The sequence below is a fragment of the Phragmites australis genome, chromosome 14 (assembly GCF_958298935.1).
Source record: "Phragmites australis chromosome 14, lpPhrAust1.1, whole genome shotgun sequence".
NCBI classification, from domain to species: domain Eukaryota; kingdom Viridiplantae; phylum Streptophyta; class Magnoliopsida; order Poales; family Poaceae; genus Phragmites; species Phragmites australis.
In genome coordinates, this window is record NC_084934.1 from 10249696 (window position 1) to 10264043 (window position 14348).

General features: G+C 43.1%; 1 long non-coding RNA gene across 2 annotated transcripts; it reads right to left on the minus strand.

Moving 5' to 3' along the window:
* Positions 1–2358: 2358 nt before the first annotated feature.
* On the minus strand, positions 2359–5572 carry LOC133890127 (uncharacterized). 2 transcript variants are annotated; one of them, XR_009904022.1, is made up of 2 exons: positions 5331–5572; positions 2359–4102 (listed from the first exon to the last, which is right to left on the minus strand). It is a non-coding gene; the product is annotated as an uncharacterized LOC133890127 (long non-coding RNA). The 2 variants fall into 2 exon arrangements; XR_009904023.1 differs by having other exon boundaries at positions 5322–5572.
* Between the last annotated feature and the right edge of the window lie 8776 nt (positions 5573–14348).

The following is a 14348-nucleotide window of genomic DNA, read 5'->3' on the forward strand; positions in this document are numbered from 1 at the left end:
GTCCTAAGATTACTTTCTCATAATAATAAAGATCATATTTCCTAGAAAATCGATTGATTTTCCTTTTCTAACCTACTTGTCTTTCCACGCATCCTCATGCCTGACAAACGGGGTAAGTCGCTTCTCGGGTCCTTCATCCCAAACATGCACCCGGGGAGGTGAAAAGCTTGTCTTGACCCAATGGCAATATGAGTTCCCTTTACTTTACAATATTTTTACTATTTAGATTGCCTACTCGGAACCCTATTTCCGAATAGATAGTCGAGGGTGTAATAAGTACTAGGCGCTGGAAACCAAAAACAACATATTGTGTACTCTCTGAAAGCATATTCCAGTGAGAAGAGAAGGACTATTGCGTCACAAACTCAGGGATGTGAATGGCCTCCTTATGCATTCCATGAGTGACTGGGGGCTATGATGCCTCCCACTCAAGTGGACCGAAGTCCAGTCATAATTACCACTCTGACTAGTGATCAACACGTCATGAACTAATCGAAGGAAAAATCCAATAAGAAAACCACGATATATTAGCAAAAGAGTTCAGCATGAAGTGCTCCCATCAAGTGTGAAAAACATTTAAGTTTCCAACTAATACTAACAAAATATACCAAGTATTTTTACAAACTGTAGGGTGTAAGGAGAACGACGAGTGTGATGAAAAGTAATCAATGATGAAAGAATGGATGTTGATGTGGGGTCTCTCCTTGCCTTTGTGCAGAGCGGAGGCTCCCGTAAACGGCGTTTCTACTAATGACGTGACACGACTCAAGGCCATAATCTCCTGTTTTATCATCACATCGTATTTAATGTCCAGTGCATGCAGGACAGTTGGGGCCGTACCCTGAGGAGTTTGGCTCCTCGAGCTGCTACCGTAATCATGATACTCTGGCAGGAAAAGATTCTCACCACCACCCGAAATCTCCGCTGCGATGTTTTAACTTTCAAAATCAACCTGTGATAAACTTTTTTCCTTCCAAAAAGCAAAGCAAGAAGAAAACCTACTCGAATGGAACACCTTCTCAAAAACTCTCTTATGGACTTAGAGATGTTCAGAATCCTCAGTAGAAGACCAGAAAACCCGGCTAGATGCTTCACCCTAATCGGGGACCTGAGTCCTACTTGATGATATGGTCGGGCAAAAAGCTTATCTTTGTTGGACGTATACTTGATCCGTCAAAGCCTCATTTCACATACTGATGGGGGATTGACAATGAATAATGGATAGTTACCATATTCGGACACCCCAATGTTTCCCGTGATTCTCAGAGTATATCTTTATTTCTAGGAAGGGGATCCCTAGATGAAAGAAAACCACCCGTAGGTACCCAAGACATCCTATAACCGGAAATGTTATCTTCAAGAACAGGAAGGAGGAGTCCATAGGACGTACGTCACTCTCATACATATAGGAGCCAGGGAGCCCTGCGGATGACAAATCAACACAAAGGAAAAAAAGTGACACAAGTCAACACAAATCGTCACAAAGCTACACAAGTCATTAGAAGCCCAATCAAACCAATAAAAACCGAGCAAGGAAGTCGTCGACCAAGTTTAGATCCATCTAGGCTAGTCACATACTCTTGTAACAGACTCAATCAATACAAGATAAACATGATGTATGGTTATTATCCTCTCAGAAGCCCGAACCTATATAAAACCCCCTGTGTTTTTCCTCGTGATTCGTCTACTCAAATCATCTCCTATTTCCTAAACAAGTTCGTTAGAAGAGTGGTTGACAAATCATCGTCAAAGGTGTCACCCATCCACTGGGTGGCAGCTTTTGTGCCAAGTCAGTGGCCTTCCACGCTGGCTGGTCACGTCAAAGTGTCAAGTCAGCTTTTGTGCCAAGTCAGCTTTTGCAAATATTTGAAACAGACATGTAATTTTGCAAATATTAAAAGATATATTAAAAAATCAAAAGAAGAATGGTCCGAGAGGGTAAGAAAATTGGGCTTGGCCCAGGGAAAAGAGTTGAACTGGGGTTTTTCTGTTTCTCTTTTATTTATTTTTCTATTTTTTATTTTCTACTGATTAATTACACCCGAAAATCCAAAAAAAAGAGAAGAGAACCACCACACACACAAAAAACTAGTCACGCTCACACAACAACCAGGACAACAGGAACTTAGTTAAAATTATTTTAGCCTGAGGTAAATTCTCAAATTTTATTTCTGAGCCACTTTTAATTAATTGGTTATTTAATTAATTGCTCAATTAATTTCGAAATTCAAAAATGGTTGTTACATAGTTTTCCTAATCTCTTCTCATGGCTTCAACGGACATAATGTCCAGGATCATTTGTTTTGCCTCCATAGTCATGTTTGTCATGAAACTCCCACTGGATGCTGAGTCGAGGTGTACTGAAAAATCTTCAGACAGGGTCATATAGAATGTTGGCATAATATTGTCTTTAGCGATACCAAGTTCGGGGTCCATTGTCAACAATTCATTATATCACTCCTAGTCATCAGTTAAGGTTTCAGTCGGCAGTTATGTGAAGTTGACAATCTCCTTTCTTAATTTGTGGGTTCTTATTGTAGGGAAGAATTTCATGCAAAGCTTTTGAACGATCATACCCTAGTCTCCATTTACGACGCCACTGACTGAGTTATACCATGCTGACCTTGCTCTCCAATGAAAAGGGGAAAATCATCCATTTGAATAGCTCTTCTGGGACTTCTTGCCGCTTGGATGTCTTGCATAATCCCTCTAAGGATCTAATGTGTTTGTATGGGTTCTCCTCCTTGGATCTGCCAAACGGCTTCTCTTGAGCCATTTGTATTAATGCCAGATGTAGAAGAAATTCCTCTTTTGAGCTTGGTTGAGCGGATGCTTTAGTCTTCAGTCCACGGTAATCTAGCAGCATTTTTGATGAGCCTATGATATTTATGGTGAAAAAAAAAACAAGAACACTAGAAAAAGGTTGGGGATTAGAGTGTTAGTATCAAAACCTAATAGCTAAAACAAAAATCTAACTTGTTCCTTGGCAACGGTGCCAATAAAAAGCTTGTTGGCACTGGTTACATGCATAATTTATTAATCGCAAGCATATAGGTTAGTGTAGTCTTTCCCTTAGAGTATCCATGAATAGTGACTTAGGGCTATAGATAGATATGAGGAACAATCTTCGCTTTAGTTAAGTTTCACTTGCATGTAAAGATCAGATTAAGATAACTCAGTTAAGACTAATAAGTGGTTACACTACTAATGAAAAGGTGTGCCTAGTTCGCAGTCATGTTATAGTTTGTGCCTAGATCATCTACTAATGCACTATGTTAATGCTATTAGTAAGTGTAGATCCAAACACCACGTTTGTATCTATCCTACTAACATGTATCAGAACATTACAGACATGATAATGAAGCATACATCGCATAGACTTAATTAGATCAAATAAATATCAAAATAATCTCAGAATTTACATAGCAAGATCACTAGCAAACCTGAACAAGAACAAAGAGATTATCCCATAATACTTCATGGATACAGGCTGGGGATGCTAGGAAACCTGTGTAGAGGTCCTCTGCCGAAGGAGGTTACCACCCTACTGCTAGTAGGACAGTGTCACGCTGCGCACTAGGGTATTGTCATGTGGCACTCCATTGATTTGCATGGCGGCACCTCAGACTTCTCCAAGGGTGGTGCCTAACCCTAATGAGAGAGGAGGGATGAAGTCAATGCAGATATTTCCTCATTGCACCTGGAAGGATACAAAAACCCTAATTCGGGGTGAAGCTGTAACACCCTAGGAAATCAAATCGACCCGGAATGCTACTAAACAACCCTACAAGCATACCACAGAAGAAAATTTTGGCAGCATCTCCCTAGAAAAAGAGAAAATGCATAAGCAACAATTGATAAATATGGATAAGAGTAAAACAACACACTAACATCATATGAAGCATCCTAACAAAAAAAAATAACTCCAATTTAAAGACCCACCACGACAAAATATTTATGCAAAACAACGATCAAAGTCCACTAGTGAAGGATGCTGGAGATTTATCCACTATTTAACATTACAACATAACTAGGCAAAGTAGAGGTGAAAGTGTAAGTGATATGCGACTGCCATCCTGATGCTCATCAGCTCAAGGCAAACCTGGGGAGAGAAAAAATAGTGAAAGTGAAACCCCTTTCTATGCAAAAGCATTGACAAAGTAATTACTCCGCTTATGGTGAACACGTGAACATCATTCATCATAGTGCACATGTATAGGACAGCAAGAGCTTCATCCATTTAGATGTATTCATTTGTGAAGCATACTGCAATTAAGAGTGTAGGTAGTGAAAATAACAAGTTGAAATTGTAGCAACCATTGCTACATTTACTTGCTTCTACAGAAGGTGGAAGTGGCTCTAAACATGATCTAGAGCAATACCACATGCTCGGGAGCATTAACTCAGTACTTCTACTGATTCAAGCATAGTAAAACAGTTGGTAAAGCATTGATACACCCAAACCCGTCATACGAGCAAAACTGCAAACTCGGATAATTGTGTAAATGCAGCAGCACTGCTTGTTACTTTCATATCTTTTTTCTACTAAAGATAATATAGCAAATAAATATATTTTAGAAATCTACAGAGAGATATCCTCAACTATCATAAAAAACCCATATTTTTATTCCACAATCTACTAGACCTAATTCAAGTCAAAAAATAGACCTTAGAATTCTATCTAGAAACTAGATAGCATAATTTAACATGCCATATCTCCCAAACCGCAGGGGATATAAAGAAGTAATCTACATGACTAGAAAGCTAGAAATATTACTGCAACTTTTGTTATTGTCAAGTTTCCTAGAAAGCTATTAAGTTCCCCTAAACAAAATTGTCCATAATGACAACCTCTGCACAATAGCTAACTTCTAGCGATGATTGCGCACAAACCACTATGCCAAAACTTCTGAAACTTTAACGGCAGCTAGGTTTCAGAGTCCTCTATAATTTCTAATTATCACTTTTAGCAAGCAAAATTGCTGAGGTCACCAAACAAAGGTTTGAACCTCTATTGTTGAAACTGAACCACTCTAAAGAACAACCAGATTTGACAGACCATAACCGATAATCTACCCAACAAAAAATTACGAATAAATACTCCATGGAAAGCTTAAGGAATACTCTACGATTTTAATTATTCTGGGTTTGCCTGATTCGGCCCATGACACCCACGAAAATGAGATTGAGCTACTGGTGCACAGGCTGTGATTCAACTGTGTGATTAACAACTTAATTCACATGATTCTGCCTAGGGATTGGACCCTAACCTGCACCCTAAAACCTTAATAACACTAGAAAAGAATTGGGAAACATCCCACCTTTCTCACCTAGCAAGCGCAGCAACCTAGAGCCAGCAGTCTCGCTCCTCCCCCTCTCCTTTTTCCTTCTCTTCCTTTCTCCTTCCTGCTACCGGCCTCCTTCCTCCTCCCATGCTGCACAGCCACAACAGTAGCAACAGACACCAAGGGCGGCTTTGCAAGGGAGGGAGAGGAGCAGTGGTTGGGGTGTGGCGCTGGACAAGGAGGTGTGGTGGTCTAGATAGGGGCGAAGGGGGAGGGGCAGCCAGGGGTGTAGGGAGAGGGGTGGCTAGTGGGGGAGGGGATGTTTGGGGTTAGAACAGGTGGCTGGTAGGGCCCTAGACCCAAATCATGTTCAGTGGGGCTTGGCTATCCCAACTTGTTGCTTTTTTCTTTTCAGTATTGCATTCTCCTCTTGGCGATGGGTAGTATAAAACTACTGAATTTAGACACCCTAGGATTTTTCTACATTCTCGGGGTATATCTCTATCCCTGAGAAAGGAATCTCTAGACACATGGAAACTGCCCATAGATGCCTAGGATATCTCGTATACATGGAAGCATCCCCTACTATTTTTATAAGTTTCAAAGATCAGCGGTTTACCAATCGTTGACATCTGGCACCGTCCGTGGCGGTCATGACAAAAGGCGATGAAACTTTTACACACAACATATCATAGGCTTCACCCAAACCTGCACCAAGGATCGGCTTTTCAGATAAGGGGTTCTATGACAACTTTTCCCTCTCGACCAACGATGAGCCGGTAATCAACTGGATGGACCTCGATGAAGACCTAACCGGTCACGACTCTAGAGATGAGGTAAGTTGCTTTATGGATCAGTGTGCCAAGGATTACGACATCGAGTTTGAACCACTTGGTTGCCAAGAAGATCACAAGAGTGACGTTCGCCACAAGTTGGGATCTTCCAGCTGCTTCCGACAACATGAATTGTTGAGGAACCTATTTGGAGAACTCCAATGACAAATCCATGATGGATCTACACTCCTCTAATGGAGGTTATCCCCGAGAAGTCTTCACCATTGGAGACAGGGATGCTAGTCTAGTCGATCATGATGACAACAATCCCACAGACACATGGGTCCCCATCATTCCGGTTGCGGAGACAACGGCCAACCTCCACCGGTCACAACTCATCAGATCCCAATACCTAACAGAGTGTGGGATCAAACATCTCTTGATCACCAGTAGGGCCTAGCGCTATAGATCCACAACGGTGCATATGCTCGTCCTTCTACAATTGGCCCTCAACGACCTGCCACTGCAAATCTGACAACCCCTGATGGCAAGGGCTAGATCAACTTAATGAATGGCATGGCAAAAGAAACTATCATCCAGGCTGAAAACTCTCATCTAGTCATCGCTGCAAATAGATCTAATTAGGGGAAGTCTCACATTGACCCTTCTCGTGGTGAATCAGATTTAGAGAGACGCAATTCATAGAATAGAACGGTCCAGGAAGATAGCCACCGCAAGACCTCACCGATCAGAGATCATCCCATCAATGATCTACACAAGGTTATCGAATGACAAAGACGCTCGAAGACCCCTGAGGAGGAATCAATTGTGGCTTAGTGGTCTAATCGGAGGACATCCTAACACCACTCGAATAAAAGTCAAGGCGGATCTCTGACACCCGTGGGTAGAACACCCGTGGATGCCTGGACCGTGCAAGGAAACATTGTAACACCCATTTTTAAAGGAACAAACCAGGCATAACACCTGTATGCCAAGATCAAGTTTCATACATGCGCTTGCATCATTAGTGTATCATTACAATGTCATTATTACAATAACGTTATTAAACTTATTACAAAAGGACCTGAGGGTCTAAAAGAAAACACAGCGGAAACTAAATAGGGGCTTCAGTGCCAGCGGGGCCTCCATCTTCCACAGGCGTCGACTGGGGGCACACCAGCCTAGAACAACAGCTCTAGATCGAAGTCATCCTTGTCGAAGGTTTCAGCTTCATTAACGGCTTCTAAACAACGGTAGAATGAAAGAAGAGGAACAATGGGTGTGAGTACAAAAATGTACTCCGCAAGTGAAGGGAAAACATGTTATGGGGCTCAAGACAAGGAAAGGTTTGACACGGTTAACTGCAGTAAGCAACTTAACCTAAGACTCCAACATCAGGCATCCTATTTACTAGGTGAAGACACAACTATGACAAAAGGATTGACTCATCGGATTCCATCAGACTACCAAGACTCACCTTGTAATTCTATTACCCGCCTACCCAACGAACCATACCAACCCTGATCCCAACTAATCCTGAAGAAGTCCAAGTTCACTCTTCTCCGTCAGTATGGATGATCGACCAGTTTGATACTCTACAGAGTTTGCATAGCTTTCCCCACAAATCGTGATTCCCGTGTTGCTTCACACTTCCGGGGTGTTGAGTCAGGGTCTCACTACAAAGCCTTTACAAAGCTCCCACTAACCTGTAGGCACCCACTGATGTTTCACCGCTAACAGACAATTCCATCGCTGCAGAAGCCCCCTCTTGTGCCACTTAACCATCCAACGGTGCCCACAGAATCAGAGGGGTGGCTAATTAGTTGGCCAGGTCGTACCCATATAGGCCTTGTGGTTGTGCGGAAATAACTTGGTTATATTTTCAAGAATCGGTCTTTAGGACCCCACACAGGAATAACCACAACCAACTGTGCACTACTGGCACACGTGCATTCCCGCACCATCATCAAACAACCATTCTGTTGGGATCCCTATATCATGTTGCTACAAATTACCGTTCTCGATTCTTGTTGCATAATCATTAGTCAATATTAACAACCACGACTACACTAGCATATTCTACCCATTTTATATCATGAATTAACAACGGTGACAAGGAATAGTCATTAGAAAACTAGTAAACCCTAACATAGAATTTCAAATTAGTCAAGCATGCATTTGAAGGATAAACATCTACGTATGGATCCTAAAATAGGGGCAAAATGTTCGAGGACACTTGCCATCGGTGGAGGGTTGCTCAAAATCCTCGAAAGCTTGATCTTAGAGATTATCAAACTGCACACCTCCTAAGTGATACACCAAAAAAAGCACACAAGGAAAAACTCTAAGAACAGTACACCATACAGTACTAAAACTAGGTAAAAACCCTATAAAAAGATTCTACACACCGCTACGAATATTTGGGCGTGAAAATCGCCCAAATCGGAGCTATGAGCAAAATGTATTGAGCTTTTGAAGTTCTAGGGGCTAATCTGCAAGTTTTACTTGATTTTCAGAGAAATACCGAATTGATTTTATACTGGAAAATGGATTTATGACATCAAAAAACATTATCCAAATTTATTCTTCAAAAGAAAAACATATGGAATAAGTCCACGGGCTCATGGACCATGGCTCGAAGGGCCGGTCCATGCCCATGGTGGACATGAGGGGGGGAAGGGTTATCTAATCTTGGCCGTCGGATAGAGATCCAATGGCCGGGGTTCAAAGGGGCATGGCCGGACTCGACAGGGCAGCGCTGGATGGAAAAAAAGCAGCAACCGACGGCGGCGGTTGCCAGACCTTCACCGGAATGCCACAAAAAAGAGAGGGGAGCACGGGGGTTCTCAAAGTGGGCTTCATGTCGGTGGAGGAGGTCGGAGGGTGGCCAACGACGGAGAATGGCGGGCAGCGGTGCTAGGTCACAGCGGGGACGGCGTTCCGATGGCTCAACGACGACAGCGAGCTCCGGGATCTAAACTCCTCAGGGTCCTACGAGGTCGGTGAGCACATTAGAATGGCTAAAGTCGGCTCAGAATAGAAGAGAGAGGGCGGCAGCATGTTTCACCGACGGCGAAGAGGACAACAGTGGGAAAAAGAGGGAAAAAAGTGAAAGGGGTGAGGAACGTCGCAAGGGAGTAAATGGCCGACTTAAATACCCGAGGCAAGGGGAGAAACGGGCAGATTTGAAGCGATTCAGCCGGAGCCCTTAATTCCATAGAAGCTTCGGTTTCCAAAAGAAGAGAGGGCAATAGAAGGGGGAAATGGCCGGGAAGGGGGAAAGGAAGGGAGGGGATCATGGTGGTGTGGTTTAATTAGCGAGTAAAGGCTCAGGGATGGGGGATTTTGAAGAAGGCACGTGATTTTGGAAGAGAGGGAGCTGGCTCGGGCACAGGCAGCTCGAGCAGAGCGGCTCGGGTCGGGCCAGGCCCACCTGGCGGAGAGAGAGGCAAGAGGGGGTGGCTCGGCCAGTAGCGCAGGCCGGCTTGGGCGTGCACAGCCCAGCGCGGGGAAAGGAAGGACAGCCAGCTCGGGTGGAGAAAGAAGAGAGAGGAGGGAGGAAGTGGGCCGTGGAGAAAGAAATCGGCCTGAGAGCATTTCCATTTTTGAAAGCCTTTTCTTTTTTTAGATTTTGAAGCAAAATTCAAAAGGGGTTTGAATGAGCGACATCTAGAGATTTTTTTTTTTGCAAACTTTTTCCACATATAAAAACCCTATTGCATCTATAACGGCATGAATGCAACAAACTTATATAACCTATGTCAATTTAAATTTAGAAATTAATTTTTTCTATAGAACAAAATTGTAACACATATTAAATTTCTAACAAAATTTTAAATTGTTGCAAAAATTGAAATTTAGGGTATTACAAACCTACCCCCCTTAGGTTGAATCTCACCCTCGAGATTCGGAAGGATTGGAGAAGAGATGGGGAAACTCGGTCTTCAGATCATCTTCTCTTTCCCAAGTTGCTTCCTCTTCTGAATGATGCTTCCACTGCACCTTGCACATACAGACTCGCCTATTTCTTGGTACCCATTCTGACCTATTAAGAATCTTGACCGGATATTCTGAGTAAGAGAGATCTTCTCGCACATCCAATTCTTCTACTGGCAACTGCTCTTCGGAAACTCTCAAACACTTCTTCAATTGTGACACATGGAACACATTGTGTACTCCCGAGAGTTGAGGTGCTAACTCAAGCTAGTAAGCTACATCTCCTCATCTTCCAATATCTTGTACGGACCAATAAACTAAGGTGAAAGCTTGCCTTTGACCTTGAATCTGCGTAGACCTTCGATCGGCGATACTTTGAGATATACGAAGTCTCCTACTTCAAAGGTCAGTTCTCAGCGTCGATTATTTCCGTAACTCTTTTGTCTTGATTGTGCTATTTTCAGATTATCTCTGATTTCTTGAACTTGTCTTTTTTGCTTCTCTCAAAACTTCTGGACTGAAAACTTGGCTTTCCCCAGTCTGGTTCCAGAACAACGGGGCTCTACACTTCCTTCCATATAAGGCTTCAAAAGGAGACATCTTCAAACTAGCTTGCTAACTCTTATTATACGAGAACTCCGCATACGGCAGATTCTTGTCCCAACTATTACCATTCTTTAGTGCACATGCTCTCAACATGTTTTCGAGGATTTGGTTTATTCTTTTTATCTGTCCGTTTGTCTGCAGGTGATATACTGAACTAAAATTTAACCTTGTATCCATAGATTCATGTAGGCGTTGCCAGAATCATGAGGTAAACTAACTGCCACGATCAGAAACAATTATCTTAGGTACTCCATGCAGACACATAATTATAGTCATATACAACTCAGCTAGTTTCAGAGCTCGGTAGGATTCTTTGACTGGAATGAAGTGAGCTACGTTTGTCAACCGGTCAACTACGACCCATATGGAATCATATCCTGACTGAGTTCGAGGTAGACCCACTATGAAGTCCATGCTGATTTCTTCCCACTTCCATTCAGGTATTTTCAATGGTTGTAGTAGTCCTGCTGGTCTTTGATGCTCGGTTTTAACTCGCTGACAGATATCACACAAAGCCATATATTCTGCTACTGCCCATTTCATTCCGTACCACCAATACTGATCTTTTAGATCCTGGTACATTTTGGTACTCCCTGGGTGAAAGGAATATGCTGAATCATGAGCTTCCTTTAAAATTGTATCCCTAATAGCTTTTATATCTAGAACACAAATCATGTGCTTATACCACACTATGCCTTGCTCATCTTCAGTGAAATCCGGGGCTTTGCCAACTTTGGTGAGCTGCTTGATTTCCAAAATCTTTTAATCCTTAAGCTGGCCTTTTCTAATATCTTGTTCAAGCGTTGAGTCAATTTTCATCGCAACTATCTCGGTGCTACACACCATACCCAGATTCATCCTCTTGAACTCCTTGCATAGATCGGGACTCATCTCTTGAAGAGTTATTGCATTGATATTAGATTTTCTGCTCAGGGCATCAGCCACTACGTTTGCTTTTCCTGGGTGATAGCTGATTCCCAAATTATAGTCTTTGATAAGCTCTAGCCATTTGCATTGTCTGAGGTTAAGATCTGGTTGAGTGAAGATATACTTCAAGCTCTTATGATCTGAATAGATCACACATCTTTTACATATCAGATAATGCCTCCAAATCTTGAGTGCGTGAACCACTGCAGCTAGCTCCAAGTCATGTGTCGGGTAATTCTCTTCATGCTTGCTTAACTGCCTGGATGCATATTCTACTACATGACCTTCCTGCATGAGCACACAACTCAGACCTTGACGAGATGCATCGCAATATACAGAAAATGGCTTCTGAGTATCTGGCATGATCAAAACTGTAGCTGAGGTTAACCTTTGCTTCAACTCATTGAAATTGGCTTCTCGAGCGGTTGTCCAATTGAACTCTGCTCCTTTTTCTAATAGTTTTGTCATTGACTTCACTATCTTGGAGAAACCTTCTATAAATCAGCGATAGTAACTTGCTAAACCCAGAAAACTGCGGATCTACAAAACATTTTGTGGTGGTTTCCAATTCAGAACATCCTTTACATTGGATGGATCTACAAACACATCTCCTGCTGAAATAATGTGACCAACAAAGGGAATTTCCTTCAACCAAAACTCACATTTGCTTAGTTTTGCATACAGTTGGTTTTCTTTGAGCTTCTACAATACCATACTTAGATGTCCTTCGTGCTCTTCCTCATTCTTGGAGTAAACCAGGATACCATTAGTAAACACCATAACGAACATGTCCAAATACTCCATGAAGACCTTGTTCATCAGATACATAAAGTAAGTTGGGGCAGTGATCAACCCGAATGACACTCGTATAGACCATACCGAGTAACGAACGCAGTCTTGGGAATATCCAAAGCATGAATCTTCAGTTGGTGATACCCAGACCGAAGATCAATCTTGGAGAACACACACGCTCCTTTCAGCTGGTCAAATAGATCTTCAAGGCGGGGTAGAGGATACTTGTTCTTGATTGTTACTTCATTCAAGGCTCGATAATCTATACACATCCTTTGTATACCATCCTTCTTCAGAATGAAGATTACTGAGGCTCCCTAGGGTGAAGAACTAGGGCGGATAAACCTTTTGTCTAGTAGCTCTTGGATTTGCTCCTTGAGCTTAGCCAACTGATTGGCATCCATTCTATATGGCCTCTTGTATATAGGAGCCGTTCCAGGTACTAACCCAATGACAAACTCAATTTCATGATCAGGTGGCATACCTAGCAAATCCTCCGACAAGACGTCAGGGAATTCACTAACCACTCTACTATCTTCTACTACATTGGCTTTGTTAAGATTGGCGTTGATAGCTGACTCCGTTGTGGCTTGAAATTCCATCTTAGTACCATCTGTGTGTGTCAACTATACTGACTTTGTGGCACATCCGATGACTCCCTTGTACTTGGTCAACCAGTCCATTCCCAGAATGATATCAATTCCCTTGGACTCCAGAATGATGAGGTTGGAAAGAAAGTCTACACCCCTTATGCATATACATATTTTAGGGCATACATGCCTTAATTCCATTTCTCCTCCAGGAGAACTAATTAGCACCCGATTTTTCATTAATGCTCTTGGCAATTTATATGTATTCACCAACTAAGATGATATGAAAGAATGCGTAGCACCGGAATCAAACAATACTGTAGCAGGATGAGAGTTGGCAGAAAACATGCCCATCACTACGTCAGGAGCATCCTGAGCTTCCTCAAATGCAACATGGTTGACGCGACCATGCATCGCATTTTGTCGAGGTTGCTGCTGCTGATTGTTGTTGCCCTGGGCCTATGCTTGGCCTTGCTGTTTCTTACGACACTTGTTGGCAAGGTGCCCGAAGTTGCCACAACTGAAACACAGGCTAGTGTTGCCTGACCCTTGACCTGCGTAGTTCTGCTGCTAGGGCTGGTTATTGGTGTTGGGTCGCTACTGCTGCTGGAAGTTGGGGTGAGACTGCTACTGTACGGGTGCCTTGTAAGCTCCTGCAACCTGATTTAGCATCTTCTGCGGTGGCCTCTGCTGCTGACTCTACCCTCCATGGTGGAACATAGTGCAGGTGGCAGGAGGGTTGAAGCGAGGCCGAGTGTTACTGCAAGAAGACTGACCCTGCAGACTGCGCTTGCTCTCTTCTCCCAAGTTCTGGCGCTTTTTCTCCATAATGAAAGCTCTATCCACTAGCTTCTGGAAGTTGGGGTACTCATTGGCAGAGAGGGCGTACTGCAAGGCAGTGTTGAGTCCCTCTAGGAAGCAATCCTGCTTCTTCTCATCAGTGTCAACATTATTGGGGGTGTAGCGGGATAGTTGGGTGAATTTGGTGAGGTACACCCTCACAGACATGGGTCCCTACTTCAGACTGAGGAACTCCTTCCTTTTTAGCTTCACCTCACTTGCAGGGACATGATGCGCTCTGAAGCTATTCCGGAATTTTGCCCAAGTGATCTCCTGAGGATCCTCGAGAGCAGCGGTGTAAGCTGTCCACCACTCTTGAGCTAGTCCAATCAATTGATGAGATGTGAAGAGAACTCTCTCCCTTCTAGTGCACTGAGCTATCTGCAGCTTTCTCTCTATTGTCTTCAGCCAGTCATCTACCTACATGGGCTCCATTGCTTGAGAGAAAGTGGGTGGCTGAGTGCTCAAGAATGTCTTGAGCCTGGACTGTGGCTGCTACGGTAGTGCTTGCTGAGCTTGGGGTTGCTGATTGATAGCCTGAACCAAGCCTTAGAGAATGGTCATCATAGACTCAAAACATAAGCAAACACTAGCGCAAA